The following is a 23738-nucleotide window of genomic DNA, read 5'->3' on the forward strand; positions in this document are numbered from 1 at the left end:
CCATTTATAGCAAATCTAAAGTGAAGAAAGGCAAGCAAAAGTAATTAAAGAATGTCTATTTTTTCTTCAGAGAATTAAAATCTATTCTTACAAGATTTATATAATCATGCTCTAGTTGCACTTGACCCCAAGTGTTCGATTCCCTAAGGATTTAGGAACAGTGCTACTGCCTATACATTTTTTTCAGGGGACTATGATGGGAAATGTGAAACCCAGTCTGTTGGAAGGCCTGCAGAATGCTCTCATCGCCAGCATTAAGGAGCAGAATCAAGGAGAGGAGCAGAATTATTGTCATTAGCCTCTTCTGAGCACATCACAGCCTAATTTGCTGTCCAGTTCCACAAAAGGGCTCACAGTTATCTATTCCAGGGCTGAAGTACTAATTCACTTTGGTGAGTGGAGACAAAACCACCCCAGTCCTTTTCCTGGAAAAAAGCCACTCCCTTCTCAAAGAGCTGGGTGGAGGCACAGCCCCTGCAGCTCCTGCCTCTGAGCAGGGGGTGCCTCTGGCTGATCTCACAGAGAGCATCACTTTCACCACCAGGCACAGGAAAACACTGCCAAGCACAGCAGGAGAGGGAAACGTGTTATCTGACTTTTGAAGAGTGTTTAGGAGGGTGAGATACACGCACAGGAGATCAGCTGTGCAGAAATTCAGTGGGTACATGACAGCTGCCCGCAAACACTTGAAGGAAATAATCCCTGCTTTAGTGAAGGTACTATTTATCATAAGCAATGGGGAAGCAATGCAAACACTGATAAACACCTGGGGACTGAGTTCTTTTGACTTGTAGAGTCAGTTCCTGTATAAACATTAAAACATTTGCAATAAGGGCGGAATTTTAGGAAGGTAGTTTGAGGGCCTATTAGACTATAACAGAAAAACACTCAGATTCTGAATGGGTTTGGAATCAAGTGTATTCACAAGTTATTTTCCACCATTTACAATCTTTCTTTTTTTTTTTTTTTTTCTCTCTGTAAATATAAAGAGACACGTGGTCATTTTAAACCTATGTTGGTCAAGGTGTTTTCAAGCAAAAAATTAATGCAAATAATACACGATTTTTAACTCCCTCAAACCAGTTTCAGTTCACTGGGATGTGTTTAGACAATGCAAAAATGGAGTGCAAATGCAGAGAGCTTTGAAAGGAAGGGTCAGTGAACAGTGACGACAGAACTAGCCGTTCAAATTTGCTTGGAAAAAATATTTCATTTCTTTCTAGCCTTTGCAGGAAAGCAGTATATTTTTTTTTTCACTGCAGCCTCAGATAGCATAGGAAATAAAACCATACCTGCTCCTCTGGGGTAGCAAGAAAACAGATGTGAATCAGCACAGCTCCTGGCTGGTTTGGCTCTGGCCTCTCCAAGGCAGAGTGCTCTGTTGAATGCCCTTTCCTGTAGCAAATCCTATGGCTACTGGGAGAAGGAAAACCCTGAGATTATAAATATATTCCTAAGAAATCTTTCCATCTTCGTTTTACTGTTGGGTCAATATCCATGATTAAAGTAACCTTTGGGCAGTATCTCTATTATTTATTTTTATGACTTAGCCAGCTATTTCAGAATAGAAAAGACAGTCAAAGTTATGGATGATGTTGACAGAGCAGCAAAACTTCAAAGATCAAAAGGTGTTTCTACCTAGAATTTTCACAAGTCCTCTAAATCTGTGTTTCCCAGCTCGGTTTCCCATACACCAGCATCTATTTCTTTTGAATTGATCAAATTCTCATCTTACAAACCAAAAATTTCAGGAAAAATTTTTGTAGAGACATAAAAATCAAATTTACAGAACAATGAACTCAGTATAGGAATGATGAATGTTCAGCATGTCTTTATATCCTTAATGAGTAACAGTGATTTTTTTTTGTTTCATTTGGTTTGATATTATAGCACCTGCAGCTTGTTTTGGCTCTATGGAACCAAAAATAATCCCTGTTGCAAGGAGTTCTCCTTTTACTTTTAGACATATTTGTACAGGTATTGCTACCGAACAGTTATTTTAACATTTGCTACGCAATGTGCTTTTTTATTCTATTCTTAAAAATATATAAAAATCTAGTCTCTGTCATCACTATCTCCCTCACCTTTTTGACCCCTCCTCTTCTATGGCTTCTGCCCACTGATCTCTCTTCTTTTTCATTTCTCCTTCCTCTTCCTTCTCTCAATATTGTCCTACCTCATCATGGCACTGCTGGCCTCTCCTTTTTTCCCTTTCTGCCCATCTCCAGTTTAAGGAGGAGCCTTGTGTCCATCCCCTGGGCAGCCCCAGCCTTGTGCTGGAACACAGACCCCAGAGGGGCAGATGGAATGGGAATGGAAGCAATGAATGTTGTTTTTCTTCCCAAGCTAGAATGGGGACATTGTGAATTATCATTAGAAAGTGGTGGAGAAGGGGTTCAGGACATCAGAGAAGACAAGGGTTGGACAAATTAATTCTGGCCCAGAACTGAGGTAGAAGGAAAGAAATACTGTGCCCTAATGGTTGTGGCCAGCTATGAAAACTAGATACCAAAATGCTTTCTGGGCCATTATCCTGGATGTGAGTCACTCCCTGGACAATGGCAGATATTCCCATTTTCCAGCCATTTCATTGCTAAAATGTCATTAGATGACTGGACAGCACCTACACTGAAACAAATATCAAAGCCATTCTAATGATTTCAGGATATTTGATACTCTCCACTCAATTCTTAAGTGCACATAAGGCCCACTAGGTCATGAGTCACACAGGGTAAGCACTAACAGCAAACTTAAGCTTATAAAAAAATGACTCATCATGTAATTTTATGCATATCAAATAGAAGAAAATATTTCAACCATCATCTATACCAGCAGGGAAAAATGTAGGGAAAGGTTTACTGAGAGAGAACAATTTATACAGAAACAAAGATAACATGTTTTAGCACATCAGGACTCTCCATTATGCATTTGCTGTGATTTTAGCTTGTTCCTCTAAGCAGTTACATGGTCAGATACAGAGTGCTCTTTCCAGGGCTACCATGGAATGAGATGGCTCAGCTGCTTATGTTGTCTGTGTGTTTTATTTTAAGCAAGTGTTCACAAAAGTAACTTGCATTAAATTACCCAGATGTAATGTTCAGCAAACAGCCAGTGAAAATGATGGTGAGTGTTCCTAGTTAGCTGATCATCAAGCCATAATCATTTTAGGATAATTTAAGCTATGGATATTATGGAAAAGTAAAGAAGTGTTAGTTCCAGGGATTTTCTGTCTTGTTTTGTTTTGTTTTGTTTTTGTTTTTGTTTGTTTTGTTTTGTTGTTTTTTGTTTTTTCTGTGTGTGTGTGTGTGTGTTGCAGTCAGACAAGAAGGGCAGAAGAGGTTTGTTTTGCACTTAACCTCTGTTCACTTGCACTAAGCAAATACAAGTTTCTCAAAGCTCAGAACAGAAATCCTGGTTTGAACTGAACTTTTCATTACCAAATGGGATTTTCAGTAGTGAGGAACAATTTGTTTTTGTCAGCTTTGACCCCACTTGTCTTCATCAGGTTACTTTTTTGAAATAAGGCTTCAATGATTACCTTAAAGAAAGAAATGATGTAGTGATTTAAATGGCTCTGAGTGGTATTCTCAGCAGTCACACTGCTGTCCTGGAAAAGGCTAATGAAGAAAGACCATCTCCTCTTCTATGACACTGCAGTGGCTGACAATACATTGATAAAAATATTTATATTCTATGATACAACCGAACAGAAAAAAAAAAAGAGAAATATTAAGACTCATAATAATCTACGTAATAATTCATGTTTGCAGACATAATTGTGTTAAGAGATCAATTCTACTGTGGCAATTGCTAGCCAATATAAAATACATTAAAACTGCTTAGTTTAAAGCATTATAATCTTCACTTTGGAGGCCTTTCAATCCATTTTAAAAAGAGCAGTGTTCAAAACCATTATGAAATAGGAACATTCCAATAACGCTTCTTCTGTTTTGATACCTGGGGCAATTTAAGAAGGTCTTGCTTTTTGGGGTTCCACGAGATTAAGTTAGATTAAGTTCTCTGTTTATACACGAGCCATGGCAGTTTCAATTTGTGTTTCGCAGACACTGCCCTCAAAGCCTTCCTGAAGATTTTAGCTCTGCAGTAATTATGCTTCATAATACATTTGGGCCCTCAAGTTGGAACGAGGTTGGCATGGCAGATTAGCACACACTGGATTCATTTCATGAATGCAATGAAATTTTTCCTCTCTGGCATAAAATGACGAAAATTTCCAGTGATGATGAATTTAGAATTTTAATAGACTGCAATTAATCTTTTGTACATTTCCCCCCCCTCCAAATCTAACATATCTACCTTCCACACTAATTATCAGAGTGGCTGTAACAGTGTAATTTGTCATGTAAAACAACTGCTTCTGGACCTCCTGTTACACACAAGTGAAGGAATTGGGTTTGGGCTATGTTTGGAGCCAGGGAATGTCGACATATAATAAATGATATCTAAGGGTTTTTCCTTTTTCTTTTAATATTGTCCCAAAAGAGATGAAGCTAAAGAAGAAGAGGCATTGTAAAAGTTCAGTCCTGCCCTTACTGCTTTGTCTCTCAAGCTTTTTGAATAATATTACCTCCACAGAGCCACATTACAATAAATGTCATATATAAGACTGACACAGGTGTTTGGGTAGCTGCAGGCCCACATTTCTTTTCAACTTGAACAGATAATCTTTTTGCAGTACCACCTTTATATTGGAAGGATATCTTTTTGGTATAAAAATTCATTCTAAAAAAGCTAATCAGAAACAAAGCACTAATCATTTTTTTAAAAATATAATGTGCAGAATTGTAACCACAATGAGAGATGTATATCACGTAGCAGAAATTCATTAGTTCAAACACTAACCTCATTAAAAACCTCCATAAAAGGGAAGTATTAAATATTATTTCCATCTCTGGCAGCAGCTAATAATCACAGAGTCCATTTAGGAATGCTCCTAGAGTTTGCACAAAGGTGGGAAGAAGCAGCAGAAGAGAATTCCTGTCTGGGCTCTGCAGATGCCTGAGAGAACACAGGAACCACGGAAGATCAGTGCATTTAGGGCTCTGACTGTCTGCCAGGGAGAGCACAGCTAAACCTGAATCTCACCCAAAGCTCAGGAGAAACAAACAGGCAAACAAAGAAGCAAACAAATAAATAAAATGCATTCCTCGAGGCCTGCTGTGGATGTCAGGGAGAAGCAAAGAGCCTCTGGGTGCATGCAGAAACAAGGATGCAGAACTCAAGGACCATTTTTGTCCCCAGGGACAAGTAACCCCAGATATATTATTTTGAGGAATTTGAGGCAGCTGCAGCCTCTTCTACGTTCAGATAAAACTGTGACATCCAATGTCTCTAAAAACTGTGACATCCAATGGCTCTAACAGTTCAGCTCCTCAGTTTCATGCGGGACAGTTCAAAGAGGAGACTCTAAGAACTGAGTAACAACTCTGTCATGTCAGGTTCTTGCTTGGTTTATTTTCTTTTACTTTTACAGGCAATATGTTTGTTTGAGATTTTCCCCCTGGTATTATATTTTAATTAAAATGAAGTATTTCATGTGAAATTCAGTATTTTCTACCTACGTATAAGAATTTTAAATAAAGCATGAACTTCTAAAATTAAGTGTAGACGTGGACAGGCTTGTCCTTTTAAAATGTTTTATTTATTTCCACATCAGTATTCTGACAAGAGCAGGAATCAACTTTTTCACCTGACATTCCTTATCCAAATTGACTGAATGCAGAGGAATCCTGAACACTGAAGTGTTTTCTGAGGCAGCACACTGACTTTTTCTGACTGCCCTAATTTACTTCCAGCAAATGAGGGGACTCAAATGATCATGCAGGTTCAGGCCTGGTTTAGTCGTGGACAAACTGTGCAAAGTAGTTGAAAATTGCAACAAGGTCAGAACAAAAGACTTTCCTGGGTGTTTATGCACATTTGATGTCTGTCTAGATACAAGAAAGAAATGAAATTAATTTCAAAACCAGCCTCTTAACAGTGATTATTTCTGGAGGAGGAGGACCTATTTTTTCAGTCCTGTAAGAATGTCTATGGTTTTTTTTCTTTTTTAGAAAATACAGCTTTAACATGAGGCTCTTTCTATAGTGATTCAACCAATACTTGAAAAATAATAGGTTTATTCAGCCTTCAGGAATAATTCCCTGGACTCCTCAAGAAAGCTTTTTGTTGCCTTTCAAGCTTTCCTGCCCTCATGCAACCTCTCCTATGATTTGATAATGATGGTGTTTTGTCACTTGGCTCAAGTTAAGGTTCAGTACCTTAGAACAGCTGCCCAGGGATGTCATGGAGTGTCCTTCTCTGGAGACATCCAACCCTCCCTGGACATGTCCCTGTGTCACCTGCTCCAGGTGACCCTGCCTTGGCAGGGGTTGCACTGGATCATCTCCAGAGGTCCCTCCCACCCTAACACTTCTGTGATTCTGGAAAAGATGTCTGCAGGACTGCTCATGCCTGAAAGTTACAAAACTTGCAATGGCTGATAAGGACCAGGAAAAACGTCACAAATATACGCCATGAACAGTCACCAGTCTGACCAAATCCTACGACAGTGCTGAAGAGTAAGGTTTGCCAACTTTGATGTAGGAACCAGACACTGGCAGTTTTCTGATAGTTTTTTAAAGCAGGACTCTCAAACTTTCAAAACCTTCAAACCTGTCCACTTCATTGCAGAAAATACCATTTTTCAGCTGTTACCAGTGAACAGGTAGGCTCTGCAAAGAAATAGCTCACAGACCTCTTCGTTTGCATAGTGAGACATCCTTTGAAGATTCCTTTACTCTTTTTTCCCTTTGATTAAGGCCCAGATCTGACACTCAGTCTCCCAAGGTCTATTTGTGACAGCGACTGGCCTCTGTATCTTGAGAAAAACTTCAGAAGAGGCTTCTTGGAAAGTGCCCCAGCAAGGCAAGTCATGACAAAAGACAGCTAAAAATATAGTGTTAGATTTTCTTAAATTAATCTCTGATCATCTCAGAAAAGACTGGGTGGAAAACGGCTTACAGTGACAGTCTGTGAACACCTGTAATCTAATTTATCTTCTCATTTTTTTTTCTGTTGTACTTCTATTTATTTAGCTAGCTGTTGAAAAAAAGAAAAAGAAAAAGAGAGAGAAAGAAAAAGAGAAAGAAAAAGAGAAAGAAAAAGAGAAAGAAAGAGAGAAAGAGAGAAAGAGAAAGAGAGAAAGAAAGAGAGAAAGAGAGAAAGAGAGAAAGAGAGAGAGAAAGAGAGAAAGAGAGAAAGAGAGAGAGAAAGAGAGAGAGAAAGAGAGAGAGAGAGAGAGAGAGAGAGAGAGAGAGAAAGAAAGAAAGAAAGAAAGAAAGAAAGAAAGAAAGAAAGAAAGAAAGAAAGAAAGAAAGAAAGAAAGAAAGAAAGAAAGAAAGAAAGAAAGAAAGAAAGAAAGAAAGAAAGAAAGAAAGAAAGAAAGAAAGAAAGAAAGAAAGAAAGAAAGAAAGAAAGAAAGAAAGAAAGAAAGAAAGAAAGAAAGAAAGAAAGAAAGAAAGAAAGAAAGAAAGAAAGAAAGAAAGAAAGAAAGAAAGAAAGAAAGAAAGAAAGAAAGAAAGAAGTAGCTCTGTATCTGTGATTTTGTCTGATTTTGTCTCCTGTCTAACAGGTAAAATCCCAGCCTGGTCCTGGCTGCAGCTGGTGCTGCCCTCACATCCCACTGCTCTTGTAGACAACAGATCACACACAACCTTCACTACACCTCATATACCAAGAGAAACAAAGAGTTAGCAACTCCAATAGGACTGAATTATTCACTTGCACTGGGAGAAAATTCCATCTTTCCACATTCCTGGTTTTATTTTTTGGATATTTTTCTTGGCTGATATTTATATCTCCACAGCTGGCAGAGCTCAAACCTGCTGTAGTTCCAGCTAGGTCTCAGAGCTCTCCATGCAAGAAATCAATAAAACTGATTAATGAAAAGCATCATTCATCAAAACCAGCTCTTGGATACAGCACTGCAGTTGATAAAATAACTTAGTTGTCTTATCCTTCAGCTAACTGCCTCATGTGGCACAGGGGATTAATTGATTTTTTGCCAGTACTCACACTTTTCATATGTTTTAACTAGTAGCAAGATATTCTGAAGAGATCCACTTGAATGTTTTAATTATATTAAAAATATTATGCTGTAAAAATAAGAATCAATTCTGGCAAAGAGTAAACCTATAAACAATATTCTCAGTTATTTTTGGTGAACAATACAACATTAAGTAAACCTTAAAATCTGGTGACAAGGAACAATAATACACTCGGACAAAGGTAATAAAAGCCTAAAATAATATCATGTTCAGTTAGTTATATTACTCTTTGACCGTTAAAATGTTAACAGGATGATAATCAATCTTAAATCAATTACCGTGTAATTGCTGAGTCAATAGGAGTGCAGTTAAATATTGATAAGTCTCTAAAAGCTCTATCAGGACATATTGACAGCTGGAGGAATGGATGCAGGCCCGTGCAGAAGGAAAGCCTGAGCTGCACTGCTTTGATGGAGAGCAGCACAAGGCTGAGTTTACATTCTCATTACCAGTGAGACACGGCGGTCGATGCGGCTGCTCTGCCCTGGCAGTGGAGCAGGGAAGCTGTGCCGGTGTTATTGCCACTCTTTTCATCTCTACAGCAGTGTGGAGATGACCAGCTAACATCCTGGGTAGTGCAGGACAAAGGACTTAACAGTCCAAAGAAAAAAATTATCGAGTGATATGAGAAAAAGCCTATCTATGTCCAGAAGGGTCACTGCTGCTTCTGCTTAGCATTCTCTGGTGGTTGCTAAGGTAGTCAGAGCAGCCTGCAGGAACACTCACTGGAGTGGCTGTGCTTATAAATTATGAATTAGGAGCCCTTTTATTTTGAAGGATATAAGCAAAAGAGCTCCAAAGATTTACACCATCTTTTGCAAAATTACAGAGACAAGACACATTTTAATAAGACCCAGGTTTTTTTATGCTGCTGTTTATCAAAGAAATCACCAGTTTTGTTCCATGAAAGTGCAATAGTCATCCCTATCCTCCTGTTCTTCAGTTTATGAAAACTCTCTTTGTTTCTACAATACTGAGCTACTTGTGTTCCATTTGTTTGATGAAGTCATTATGTTGAAGCAAATACCCTTTACTATTTCTTTTGTATCTATGAGTGGATGAACAATCGGTATCTAGACACTAATATTCTTTGAATGAAACATGCTCAATTTTATCTGTAGCCAGCAGCAAAATATAAAGGAACAGAGAACAAAACTATTTGGCTTCGGATTTGGGTCAGATAAGATACAGTATTATAGTAAGCTCCAGTAGCAGTAGCTGGTAAGGTTAAGTCAGGAGTGCCATTATAACTTTCTGTTTCTTTTATTCAGATAACTTTTTGAAATATTCTCCTTCTCTGGTGATATTTTCCTGCTTTGTGGCTGCCCAGGGCAAATGGTTTCTAGCAGGTTTCAGCTAAAACTGTTTAGCCATTTCCCTTTACTGAAAGAATAATTTTCATTTCCCTCTTAACCCCTTAGTATACATATTAAGGCAAAGTTTTATTCTTGAAGCAACAGCTGAGTGAACCTTTCAGGCCAGCCCTCATGGCTCATTTTCTAGCTGCCCTTTCAGGCTGGCAGTCAGACACAAAATGTGTGAGGACATCTTCCCCCATCTGCGGGAGTCATAGCAGACACTGCCTTCAAGGGCTCAGCCATGGGCACAGAACAGGAGACCTGGAGAGCAGGGAGTTCAGTGCAGGAGTTTCTGACAAGAGAAATATGTGTCACACACACGACTTTTAAACCCCACTGCTGGAAAATTGCCCTAGAATTCCAACCAGCCCTGTGTGTTTTGCCAGCTGAGGAGTAGTCTTCTAAAAGCCCCACAGTATTTTCCAGGCCTTCACAACTCCTCAAGTCCAACCACATCATCAGGGCTCCAAGTTTCCCTTTGTCTCAGAAACACAAAAGGGCTTGTGGTTTTGCTTGGTATTACATTGTTCAGCAAATAAAGGATGACTTCCCCTCAACAACAGTGACCCTTTCGCTTCATGAGGCTTAGATGCACTGGACAAGATGTGCAGCTTAGAACAGTCTGGTGCAGGTAAATAAATTGAAATTTGTTGCCCACTAACTAATAACAAAGTATGTTTTTATAGCCCATTAACATTGCTGAATTTGCCCCTAATAGGGGAAAAAGAGAAGCACTTATAAGTTCAGTTTTATTTTAATCACTTATTTCTTCTGCAAGCTTCTAGAATGAGAAAGTCTGTATTTAGCTGGGTGGCTGGTGGTTCTGCGAGTGGAACAACTGATATCCTCACAGGAAAAAAACCTTAACTGGTGAACATTCTGAGGCCAAGATACAGCACACCCTTATAGACATGGGAGAGATTTTGGTTGCTGTTGGATTGATATGACTACCCAACTGCAACACAGTGTGCAGAGTGGCTGCCTGAAATCCAGGGATGCAAACTGTGTGGATGCAGAAGTGAGCTACGGCTCAAACAGGCAGAGCAAGCAAACGTCCACAGCTGAGGATCAGCACTTTCTGTGCTGTTCTGCCTGTGCACAGTGGGCAAAACCAGACATCTGTCCAGCTAAGACTCCAGAGTCTTATTTAGATTCAGAATGTGAATGGGGTTATTTTCCAGCAGGAATAGACTCTCTCTATCAATCACTGCCATTGATGAAAAAGTCACTCTAATGGGGAAGAATGTTACTCTTTCTAACAGGCAGAAACTTTTTAAAATGTCAAAGGCTTTTGATAAGTCTGGTAGAAAACTCAACCTGTATCTGACTACAGACTGGTTTTATCAATTGTTTGGACATGTTACATTATAACTTATTGTGTTTTAGGAATCATTTGGAAAAATGAAACAATAAATTATAGATTAACGTCTCTGCTAATGAGATCCTCATTTTAATTAAAGCTCTTTAGCAGATGGAACAGACAGGAGTTCAACAGTCTCCAACTTTTCCACTTTTCTATCCACAACAAAGCATGCACTTCTTAAAAAGTGATATCTAAGCGTGATGTACTTATTTAGATAATGCAGTAAGTAGCAATTAAGAAAACCAGTATGTTTAAAATTGTGCTGAATTCAGCCTCCAAAAGAAACACAAATTATATTTACAGATTACAAAGAAGGTTTAAGGTGCTTGGTAAAGATGACAAGTCAGAGCCTTAGGGTGAGCTGTAGGGCAGGGGTCACAATCCCCGTGCCCGTCCCTGCAGGCTCAGGGGAGGTCTCCAAAGGGCAGCACAGGGCACACGCAGGGACAAATGTCTGTACCCAGGCAGAGCCCTCCCACATCTACATCTCCCCAGGTAAACTCCCCCAAGTGCAGCCAGAGTCAACGCCCACACTAAGTCAGTATGAAGATCCAATCTGCTTTATTAAATTGGGTGTCAAGGCTAACCCTCACTGTAGCATGTTGTTTAAAGACCACAGCGGGATCACAAAATGTTGTCTGGTGCTCAGCTCCTCAAAATAGATCTGAAGTGCTCACTAATGCTGCTTTTAGTGTGAGGAGAGAGAAGTAAAGGAACCTCACACATTTTAGTAAGTCCAGATAACTGATAACAGTGAAGCATCCATGAAACAAATCAATTTGACAAGGAATTTTTAGTATTAGTCTCAAACAAAAAGTATGAATTATCCCTCAGCCTTTTCTATTTCCCAGTGGACACTTTCACAGGGAAGGCTATGGAATTGCTCATGCTCTCTAAATTCCCCATGTCTACCTGTTTTAAAAAAAATTTCAAACTCTATGTATTTAACCTCATTTGGAAAAAGAAAAGAACTATAGTTCAGAGTCTGAGATTATTTAAAGAGCAAGCTAATTACCTCTGAGGAAAGAACTGGTTATTTATTTATATAACCACTGAAAAGATCACCCTCAAATCTGCCTTTGTCACTCACTCCTCATTAACATAAACTTCACATATTGAAAAGTGGATTTTAAAATGTAAGTTTTAGTACATTCTTACTATTAAAATATGCCATATATAATTTGGGATATGCAGTTTAGCCCCATTACAATTAAACAGCCCAACTTTCTAAAATATTCTGATTTGGAGTGTTTGATATTACAGTGCTAGCACTGCATTAATGTACCATTTTGAAGCACAAAGTTTTTGTATTTATTATTAAATTTATAGAAGTGGTTCTGTACTCCTGTGGAAGTGTGAAGAAGTATTCTATATATACGCCAGTACTCCTGCTAGGCCTTTGCTTTTCAAAGACTAACTGCAAAAGCAAGAGAGGCGTGACACTCTCCTTTACAAGCATGACAGGGAATCTGTTCAATATTTATGACCCTCAGATGTAAAAATGCTCTTTATCAGCTCCTGTTTTGCATTCTATTCAGCTAAAGTCACACCACAGGTCAGCTAAAAAGACTATCACTAGTGCAAAATAAATGAGCAGCTAACAGCATATGTGAAAGGCTGCAAGTATCATAGCAGCCTAAGTGGATAAAGTACAGGATTTGCTTTTACAGGAAAAGGCAAAGTCCTCTGCAAATTATTAACATGGAGTGAATTTATTTGTGCTTTACACAAAACACCTACTTTAGTAGGAAAGAGAGAGGACAAGTTTCAGCCGTGTGATTTTAAGGAAAATTACAAACGTGAGATTTCTTGTTGCATTCAAGGCTACGTCTTGCAGCGTTTGTCAATCCTGCATGTCTTCTGCTGGTGTCCCTGTTGCTCTGGACCTTGGCATGTGCACCTTCCAAACATAGCCTGTGCAGTGACAAAAATAAAGAGTGTGCTTTTGTCCCAGCTGCTTCCCTGCAGGGCAGGAAGCACCATGCAGTGGGGTCTGTGCCAAGGGCTGGGCAGCACTACAGTGATGGAAGCCTGTGGAAATATCCCATTTTTACTGACAAAATGCTAAGTTCAAGGAGATTCACCCTCCACGGGAACAATCTGTCTTTAATGAACTGCACTGCTCTGAATCCTGGAATATAAAATCATAAGGCCCCCACACAGAGGGATTCAAGGTTTATAAAGGTGATTGCTGGACGTTTTCTGTAATAGGGTGTCAATTTTGCAGAAAACAGTAAGAAGGGTCCTCCTGTTAATCAAATAACACTTTTTTTTTTTTTTTTAGGAAGCCATTCCAAAATAATAGGTTTTGTTTACATGATTTGTTTGAAATTGCCTTTTCCATCTGTCTGGAAAGTGAAAATACACAAGCCTTGGAATCACTGGGCCAGCTTGTCAGGAGCAGGAAAGCTGCCTAATGCTATTCCAGCTGCACTGTAGGGTGGTTGGACACTTTTGTGTTCCCCTGCACAAGGATTGTATAAGATTTGGGATTTTCAGCAATACACTTACTCATATGAATGTCCAGACAAATAAAGACTGTTACAAACAAAAGGTAGAAATACTTTCCATTCCAAAGGAGGCAGGAGATGCTGTTCTCCTCAGGTTCTGCTCAGTGAGTCTAAAAAGGTGATCTTTTTCCACTTAAATGGTTTTATTTCCCACAGAGTTAGGAGAGAAATTGCTGTATGTGTTAATTATACAATACTGCTGAGGCCTCACAAGAAATACATGCTTAAAACCAGAGCTGGGTTTGAGGGGATGCTAATGTCTGTCCTGCCACGTATACATTATCTAATAACACTCCTAAGGATTTCAGATCCATTCCTAGGTCATCTTTTCAAACCACAGGTGAGTGGAATGATTTTACAGTGCAGAAGTTGGCCATGGATAAGTCAATGTAGTCCCATTTCAACAGGGAACATTTGTCATAAGTTTTTGTTCAAAGTGAGCAGTTCCAGTGGACAGGTGTAACTTTTTACAGAGAAAAGGAGGAGCAGACAGGAGGTACAAAATATACCACTATGCTAGCAAAGATTGTAAACATTCCAGGAAAACTGCCTTAGCAAATCTGTTAATTGAAAATGAAAATCCAGATTTTTACCTCATCGTCACTCCAGTGATTTTTTTTTAACAAGATAAATCTGCTCCAGGTCTCTCCACAAACAAAGCATTTATCATCTTTTCATGCATCACACATTTTCTCTCAAGGCATGTTCAATCACTTATTTCAGGCACTAATCATTTAAGGCTATAAAATTGATTCAAAATAGAAGTCAGTGTACAGGTATAGGCTGACTTCTCCTTTGGAATACTAATCATTCAGCTGCAGAGAGTTTTTCATGGTAGATTTTGATTTGACTTTGAGCAAAGGCTAAACACAGCATTTCTGACTAAGTTAATGCTACACATCCACAGGTATATCATGGGGAGAATGTGTAGCTGAGGTTTAAGCTGAGAAGCTGAAAGAAAAATTCACTTCAGGAGGTTTTTTAGTACCAGTATAAATAGCAGTTGCTGTTTAAAATCTGTCACGGTATTTCAGCTTTGTATACTGAAGAGCCCTGAGCAAAAAAGATTTCTAAATGTGCCTCCTAGTTATTTTTTCTAATAGTGTGCTAATTATGCAGAAAGTATGCTGAAAATCGGTACACCAAATGTCTTGGTGCACTCTATATTTTTCTCTCTGCAAAGCATTGTGTTTATTTTCACCGAGCTGTTTTGGCTATCAGTGGTGGAGAAATTTTCCCATAATGATCCCAACAAGCCCTTCCCTGGGTATCCCCTGTGGAGATTAGGCTTTGCACTGAGCCAGCCCTCATTCCCACAGCCACAGGAGCCCACAGACCCCCCCTGCGCCCCTGGGGACGTGTCACAGGGAGGTGACACAGCCCTAAGCTGGGTTTTGTCAGTGATGTCAGGAGAGCCCGCTGCCTCCTGCACACCCTGCCCATGGCAAGGCTGACACGGCCAAGATCCCAAACCAGGGACTGGAGGGAAACCTGAGGGAGTGGATTATGCACCTGCAAACCCAGCCAAGAGGTCTGTGCTCTGGGGCTCAGGGGTGCACTCAATGCAGTGTTGTCACTCTGGCCAGCAGCAGGAAAGAAACTTTCTTTGTGTGCTGATCCCTCTACCCTGACAAAGAAAGCAAGCACCTTCTTGAACTGTTTTTTGGGGGCTGACAGGTGAACACACCTGATTTGTATTAGCTTTGCCAGTTTGCTTTTCATAAGTTTGGGGCAGTATCAAGATATGTCTCAGTTGTGGCCTCCCACCATCAAAGCAGTTTGCTTGTAAATTAGACTGGGCTTATCCTATCTGGCATCACTCTAGGGTGTTCCTACAACATTGTAAGTCTCCTGATGCTCGTAATGCTCTTATTTAATATTTTGATATCTTTTTAGATATTCAAGCCAGGTCACAAGCTGCACAATACAAGAAAGCTGTCAATTGCTCTTAAGTACAGATACTAGATGTGCTTCTCTCTACTTCGTCTCTTTTGCCCCTCAAGATAGCTCAGCTAGTTCCTTGAGAGCTCTGCTGCAAGTTAGGTTTTTTTGTTGTTTGTTCTTGGGGTTTTTTTGGGGAGGTGGGATTGTTGGTTTTTTCTTTTGGTTGACCTGGGTTTTCTCTAAAATTATCCTGCAGTCTATTCTTTCCTTAACTTTGGAATATCCTTGTGATCCTTTTTTCTTCATTTTAGTACTATCAAACATCTAGTAACATTAAAGCATTCTGTAAGTCAGCAGCAAGAGAGCATTTAACGTTCAATATTTTCCACATCATCCATTATTTGTTGCCTCTTAAATAACAGAGATCCACAAGCCTTTCCTCTGGTTGTAGTGAAATTATTCTCTTTGATTCATGGGCAGTATATTGTAGCTAAGAACATCTACTGCTAAGAACACTTAGACAAAAGCTACCTGGGAAGAGCTCTACTTTCATCTTCGAAACTTTCCTTGATTTGCAAGCATTAGAGAGGATTACCTGACACATTTTTACATTAAGAGCAAAATGAAGAGCATATACTAAAAATGTGAAAGTCCAAATGCCTGAAAGTAAAACACCAGAACCATGGACCACTGTCAAATCCTTTGCGTGGTCATTTCCATTAAGGTGTCTATTTTCCTTTAATTTACTCCATATTGCTGTACTTTTTGGCTTTCCCCTGGGGATTTAATTTTGTTCTACCTCAGCCTAGTATAGTACAAAGCATATTTTCAATACAATAATTAATTTTTCAGCCTCGTATTGCTTTTTTCGTCTTCTTTTATCAATGACCCCCGGGTTGCTACGCAGAGCAATTTGTGCATGTGACACTGGCAGAACAGCTTTTCATCAGGCCAGGCGACAGCAGCCAGAACAAGGAAATTTTACATTAATGATGAAGGTCCTGACAAAAGCATTAGAGCCAAATTGTTTACATTTACTCTCACCCTCTTTCGATTCTGTTCTTCAGTGTGGTAATTAGGTACATGTACACCAATGTACTGCCTTTGTAAAAGAACTGAGCCCAATGGGCTTTGGAAAGTTGTATGCTTGCTATTATTTTTCATCATGCACTCATTATGGGAACTACTACCTTTCAATAAAAAAAAGATAATGAATTCATTAATTACTCCTGATTTTCAACTGAGCTAGAAACCACATGCATAACTTCTGGAAGGTAGGAATAGGAGCTGAAAAGGGGAGGTGTTTCTGAAGGATTACACTTGGGTTATGTGCCCCTGTGTGAAAGTACTAACCTGGAGAGGATACAGTACAGTCGTGTACCACACAGATTCATCAGAGTTCTTATAAAATGTACACACATGAAGAAAGGCATTTGATGTCTGCAATTAGCTATCATTGCTTTCATGGGCAGTAGTACCCCTCCGTAAGGGATTATCTTAGGATAAGTGAAGAGAGAGTTTGGTTTTATATTAGATGCACAGAATGAAAAAGGAATAATTGCCAGTACTAGTTACTGTTATTTTGAGCAGTAACTCAATAGGATAGAAAACAGAAGGAGCGGCAGTTTCCTCTTATAGGCAAATTGGTTTATGACCAATATTTAGGCAAGGTAGAAAATTCCCTTTGCTCCTCAGTTTATTTTGATCTCACTGGACTGCTTGTACACCACCACCACGTTAATATGAAGAGAAACATCATCTGGTCCACGCAGGCAGAGTACACTTGTCAGTGTTTATGATTACAGAAGTCAAGCTGCTTTCAAGTCACATTCAGAAATGCTGAAAATGTGTGTCTTTTGATAGCCTGCCAGTAGTGTATAGATATATAACCAGTACGGTTACAGCACATCATAAAATTTTATTTCCTGCAGATTTGTCTGCCACAGAACATTTACTCGCTGTCGAAAAGGTAAAAAAATATGCTAACAGCTCTGGGTTTCCTCTACACACTCTGAAATTTCTGAAACCATCCCTGCAGCTACTGTTTCTTTCCTTCTTTCAGCATTTGATGTACTCTACTTTTGATGTATGAGGAGAATTTATCTTTAGAAATGGATTATTTTCATATTGGTATCTAGGGAACAGCAGCTTCTGGAGATATGATTTAATTTGGGTCTCCTCCATGAGGCTTAGCCTGCCGCATGGCACTTCACATCATCTCTTTCTGGAAAGAGCCTTCACAGAGCCACATTCACGTGGTTTATTAGATCCAGGTACTGCTTCACTCAAGCCTGTTTAAGCAGGGATGAATGCAGAGCAGACCCACTGCAGCTCAGCTGGTTCGTGGTTGCCAAATACAGGGGCTAAGAAGTCTCTCCAGGGCTATCTAATGCAGGAAGTGTTTTTGTGCTGTGCCAGGACTCCTGGTACAGCACCAGAACTCAGCTGAAGGGGACTGAGCAGTGGCCTCAGGTAAATAATTAGAGACCAATCTGGAGCCACCTCAAAATCAGCACTCTTTGAACTCTGTGGGAGCTTTACTTAACTCATCCTGTATCATCAAACTAGCTGCAGATCTGTATGCCAAACCCTTCATACAGCTGGGCATCCCCTCCTACTGTAAGATAAAACAGCCCGGGTGTGATCCCTCTGCAGACATTGGCAAGCCTTGGTTTTTACTGCTTTTACTCACACCATCCCCCAGTGTACATGGACAAATCCCACAGCACTCATGCTGAAATGTGCAGGGAAGATGCACAGCTTGCATCCATCCAGCACCTGGCTCAGCTCTTCCCAGCAATGCTGCTGCCCCAAGGCTGAAGAGGAAATAACTCATATTTAATCCTCATGTTCAAAAAGCAAAATTGAGGTCCATAACAGAGCACAGCCCTGTGCCAGACAATGTTCATCCAGTGTTTTTCCATTTGGAGGTTCTCCCAGCACTGATAGCAGTCCCCAAGGAGGTCCCCCTTCCCCAAGGCAGCCTCAGCAGAGCCCCCTGCCCCGACAGCCACAGCCCTGCCCAGCCCCAGCTCAGCACTGGCCCCAGCACTCAGGTGAGCAGGGTCTGACCTCTCTCCCTGACTCCGGGAGCTGCCCTGCCTGCACCAGGAGTTCTCCAATGACACTGTGCATGTGAGAGAAAAGCCAGAGACACCAGCTGGCTGAGCTCAGCTCCTACCGGAGATGACAGCCCTGATCTAGCAGCAATATCTGGGGGTACTTTCTGACACCATTAAGGACTTATTGAGCAACTCTGGCCATACTATAATCCTCTCCTTGCTAGAGTTTTAATGAAAACAGCTTTCTTTCATGATATATATGACATAGAACTTTTTGGGAAGGAATATCTTACACAATTAGCTTCTAATTAAATTTTCTTTCTGTCCAAAATTGTGCAGCAAATCAGGTCTGACAGGTAAAGATTTTCCAGTCCTAGGTGATTTTGTGTTGAAAGAGGAAATCCACAAATCCAAAAAGCCTGAACAGACAAAACCCGCAAAATTACTTCCTAACTAAATGTTAAATTTTAACCTTAAACCTCGTAGTACATTCCATGCAGGAAACATCAGAATTACACATTTAAATGAAATAATTTATTGCAATAAATTACCCAGAAGCAGAGGGAAAATGTTTTCTGAGGAAAAATCATTAGTTTTAGTGAACAGCTTCTAGCATATTTTTTCTGTAAAATTCCCATGCAATTTTAATCAAATAATAATAATACCACTTCCGAACTCCATTTGTGTGCCTTTACTTTGTCCTAAGTAAATGGAATGATCCCGTGATTATAGGGAGGAAAACCCCATAAGTTTTAGCATTTGGAAAAGGAAGCATAACACAAACCACTGCACTCCTGTGAGTGCACATGCAACCACCCCCACATTGCACCTGGCACACAGCAGTGCAGTCTGTTATCAGCAACTGCACTGAAGGCACAGACTCGTTTAGATTGAAAAAAACCTTGAAGATCCCCAAATCCAGCCATTACCCCCGCACTGTCAGGGCCACTGCTGAACCTGTCACTGTGTTTCACATCTATATGTCATTTAAATACTGCCAGGAATGTTGATTTCCCAGGCAGCCCATTCCACCCAGCTAATAATTTTACAATTAATATATTACAATTACAAATAATTTTACACTGAGAGTCTTTCAGTGGCAGACAGCTGAAAAAGAAACCGATTGGAAGAGTTTTCAGCAGCCTGGGTGAAAATATTTGTGTCTCTGTCCTGCTAGTGCTTGGAAGGACTCTGCACTTCAAAGCCTGCTGTGCTTCCCCCAGGCAACTGGAAATACTGACTGATGAGCGTGGCTGAGGGCTGGATTCAGGCTCACTTCAGCAAAAATGTGAAAACCAAGTTATTTCAGATTTTACGCTAGAGCCACTGCCCCTTGGGCATATTTCCCTCCAAAAGCTGGAAGGACTTTCCAAGGACCGCTCTCTGGGAGCAGGCTTTGAACTGGAGCAGAGCTTGGGCCATGGCAACTCTTTTTAGTCTACATTTTAGGCAACAAAGCTAAGCTTTGCATTCAGAGTAATAATGGCCCAAACACAGTGTGGTGAGCCTTATGTGCTATTTGCTGCATTATTTTATGTGCACCAGCTCTGAATGTCTTCTGTCAATACTGCATAATATTTTTGCTTGGTTCAGTGCTCTGCTCATTATGAAAGTACAACAGCATGTACCTAATCCCTGCTAGGAAGCCTGGTTTACACAGACCTCAGAAAGCTACATTTGTGTTGAAAACAATCTCTGTATCTGGAGGTTTACGGAGAGTCATAATATTTCTATTTTTATTGTCATTGTGTCTTTTTTACAAATTCCTAAGCACATGCAGAATAAATACATCCAATTCCCTGTAGAGTTTTTCAGTACAATAGGCATTTATGACAAGTAAATTGCCAAGAAAACATTTGCAATGCATATAATTTTCATGCGAAATCAGACCTTTAAAATAGAGGTAAATTTTTTAGAGTTCCACAGTTTTTACAGCAAAAGCTTGAGGAAAGAGTGTTTCCCTTCTGAGAAATAAAGCAATAAGATAATTGCAGAGCTGCTGTGAACCATTTGGCAAAAGCTGCTTGCCATATTTGAGATTATCCCTATGGTAGGTTTTACTTTTTCTCATAAACCTTAAAGCAGCTATTAGATGAATAGTAATGAATGAGCCTGGAGAAATACCCATATTTGGCCATGAAGCCAAAAGAATATTAGTGTGTTAGTGTTTTACTCTAAGGATCTAATGGAAAGATAGATTAACTAAAGGAAAAAATAGCTGGATCACATTCTGTAAGAAAACAAGACAAGTCTTAACCTGGATATTAACTAAGAACGGAAGACTCTTGAAGAGAATCAACCTGATTCTGTTTTTATTTTAATAATCTGACATCCTTTTATGTTTCTAGCTTGCAAGTTTTAAATCCAATGGAAAGAAAAATTCAGAAATGGAAATGGCAGCATTAAAATCATTACTTCTGAAACATTTCCCCTTGAGTTTTCCCTCCATGTAAGAGAAGACAATTAGAAATCTGGACAACCTGAGGCCACAGCAAACAGGCAGCAGTACAGTCTGAACGGGGGTTGCACTTCATGGACCAGGAAATTAAAAATAACCAACTAACTATTAGCACTGGAAAGTGTGGATTTCACACTTTCCAACAGCATATAACATGTGTTGCTAGCTCCAGGAATTTGTGCAATTATGCTCTATGGTGCAACTGCTCTTTCCAGGCCAAAACGGGGCAGAAAAATCAATCAGGCAGAGAAGCCAGAAATGCCCTGAGCACAGAGTCAGCTTTCAGCCACTCTGCTGCAATATAGTCATCACAAATACTAAATCTGTTACAAATAAAATTGCAAGTATTTAAGATGCTTATTCTGCAGAGCTCGGTGTTTTCACCTGAAGGCTGGTGGTAGAACCACAGCAACCAGGGGTGTTTATGAAGAGCTGCTTTTCATTACAACATGTAAATCTCACCATGTTTTTAATTTCAACTGTCAAGCCCAGTGATATTTCTAAATATGCCACTGAACACAGTTATGCAGACCTTTCATAAAATATTGACATTTCTGAAATATGAAAGAATATTTTTCTTAACTGTGACCCCAGTTAAGAAAAAAGGGTAGCTCTATATTAATAATTATATTAAACTCATAACTGAATTTGGATTTCTATCACTAATAACCACTCATATTGTGAGAACAGAATGTTGACTTTGATCTTGTTTGGGGGCTACGTGGAAAAATGTGATGACTTTTAAAACCTACAAGAAACTGTTTGAAGAAAGAGTGGTATTATATTTGGTGTTGTGCCACTGAAGAGTCTCTATGACCACTGAAAAGATTTCTCTCTTTCACTCTCTCCACACTCAACAGCCTGAACATAAATTTAAGAAAAACTACAATATATCAAATTTCTGACGTGCCAATGTAAAGCTTTTCTGTTTGGCTGTTTGTCCAGTCCTGTAGGAGTACTTGACTTATTTTGTGCAGATTTGAACTGATATATTTTAATTTCAGGGTTTAACACATCAGTTACGTAGACTCTGTTGCTGCTCTCACTTCTTTTATAAATCACCAATTTTATAAATCCAGTAAGTTATTAATGAATTATCAGTCAGATTTTGGGCTCCGGTCCAAGCGTAAGACATAGTACATGAAATCAGACCATGTTGTAGAACAGGACATGGGTTTACTAGTCCCAGATTATGACAAACATGGGCTATTGAGAGCTACACTTCCTTTTCAGAGAGCCCATGAGAGAAGCTCTTGTGAGGCAGCAATGATTTGCATTATTCCTTTTAAAATAATGTGTGTAAAGAACCAAGAGTATGAAATAATGAGTGGGATTTCTAAAGAAATTGTAGAACACAAACCTTCTCTGTAACTCTGCAATCTCTGCATTCACAGCCCCACTAACCATTTCTAGTGATTGCACTGACAGGAAAATTACATGCTCTTGTTCTGAGTAGGTAATACAAGATATGAGCAAAGGTGTGCCTCTGCACATTTCATGAGAAGAAGAAATTACTGTCAAAGTTTGAGAAGCTATTTAAAGTAAAAATGAAATTCTGCTGCAGAGGAGTCCCATAATGACTACATTTGCACAGATAATGACAGTGTTTCTACAGTGTGCTAACACCTATGGCTTGACTCCTGTCGCTCTGGATCATCGTGTGACCGCTAAAGGCACAGACTCGGAGCGGTGGGGATACTGAGACTATTGCCAGAAACAAGCTGGTTTTGTACACTTCTCCACAACACAGCGCTTCCTTGGGTGGTATTTTTCACCAGGCAACCTATCACACATTACCACGTCAGCAACACACTTCAGTGTCCTTACACGGGGGTGATCACGTGCTGCTCACTCATCTGGCAGGCTCCTCTCTGAAGGGTGTCCTGGTCTGAGCTGGTGGTGAAGGTGCCGCGACCTTCCTCGCTAGAAGCGTCTTTAAAAGGATACCCAGATGGCTGGAGGCACAGGCACTCCCAGGCAGAGAGTGATTTAGCTCTTTGTGCACCCCCAGGTGCAGAGTGATCGGCTCTTTGAGAGGCTGCCCGAGCAGCAGAGCCGCGTTTGCCACTCTGGGTGACACAGGAGGAAAAGCAGCGAGACAGGGCCCTTCTGATCTCCAGGAAGCTCCTTCACCCACAGACCAGAACAGAAAGCAGCCAGAGAGGCCCTGGCAAGAGGGGTTATATAGGGTAGGCAGGGGCGGGGTTTCACAATTTGGCCAATGGGGAGAGGAGTTGGGAAAGGGACCAATCAGAGGAAGGATCCAAAACGGACCAATCAGGAGGGGTAAAAACCAGCAACAAAGGGAACAGCCAATGGGGTATGAAACATTAACATAAAACTGCAAAGGCTCATGGGTTGAAGTAGTCCTCCTTACCTTGAGCCCCAAGGAAAACTTTCAAGGGTATTTCCAAAAGAAGAGTTCCTACAAACTGAGACAGTCTAGGGGCTGCACATGGGTTGAAGCTCTTTTGCTCACTGAGCTCCAAGGAGGTCTGCCAAGGGGACTTCCCAAGGAAAGTCACTACAATGTGAGTCAGTATGGGAGTTGTTCATTATCCCACGGAAGGAATCCTTTGTTGTGGATGGTTCAGGGACTATCACAGTCCCCCAATGACCCATTTTTCCCCACAAAAATCAAAGAGAGCTGGGCTTCTTAGTACTATCATGGAGTTTTGCAGGCACATCCCATACCCTCTAGCTTCACTCCAGTTTGCTTTTCTTTACACATTGTAGTAATGTGATGTTACTTTTCCAGAAGATGCCAGAAAATAATATTGTAAGTAAAATCAGCACAGAAAACAGTGATTATTGGTCTAATCCCAAATTAATGTGCCACATTTTATTATGCACAAATAATTAATGTGCCACAACTTATTATATGCATATACTTTGTATAATATTCAGAGGAAAACTAACAGTATTTCCTCTGGGTTTTTCCAGGACTAAACTACCCCTTACATTCTCTGTTCAGGTTAAAAAGAGAGTATTGTGC

The sequence above is a fragment of the Prinia subflava genome, chromosome 10 (genome assembly GCF_021018805.1).
Source record: "Prinia subflava isolate CZ2003 ecotype Zambia chromosome 10, Cam_Psub_1.2, whole genome shotgun sequence".
Taxonomy (NCBI): domain Eukaryota; kingdom Metazoa; phylum Chordata; class Aves; order Passeriformes; family Cisticolidae; genus Prinia; species Prinia subflava.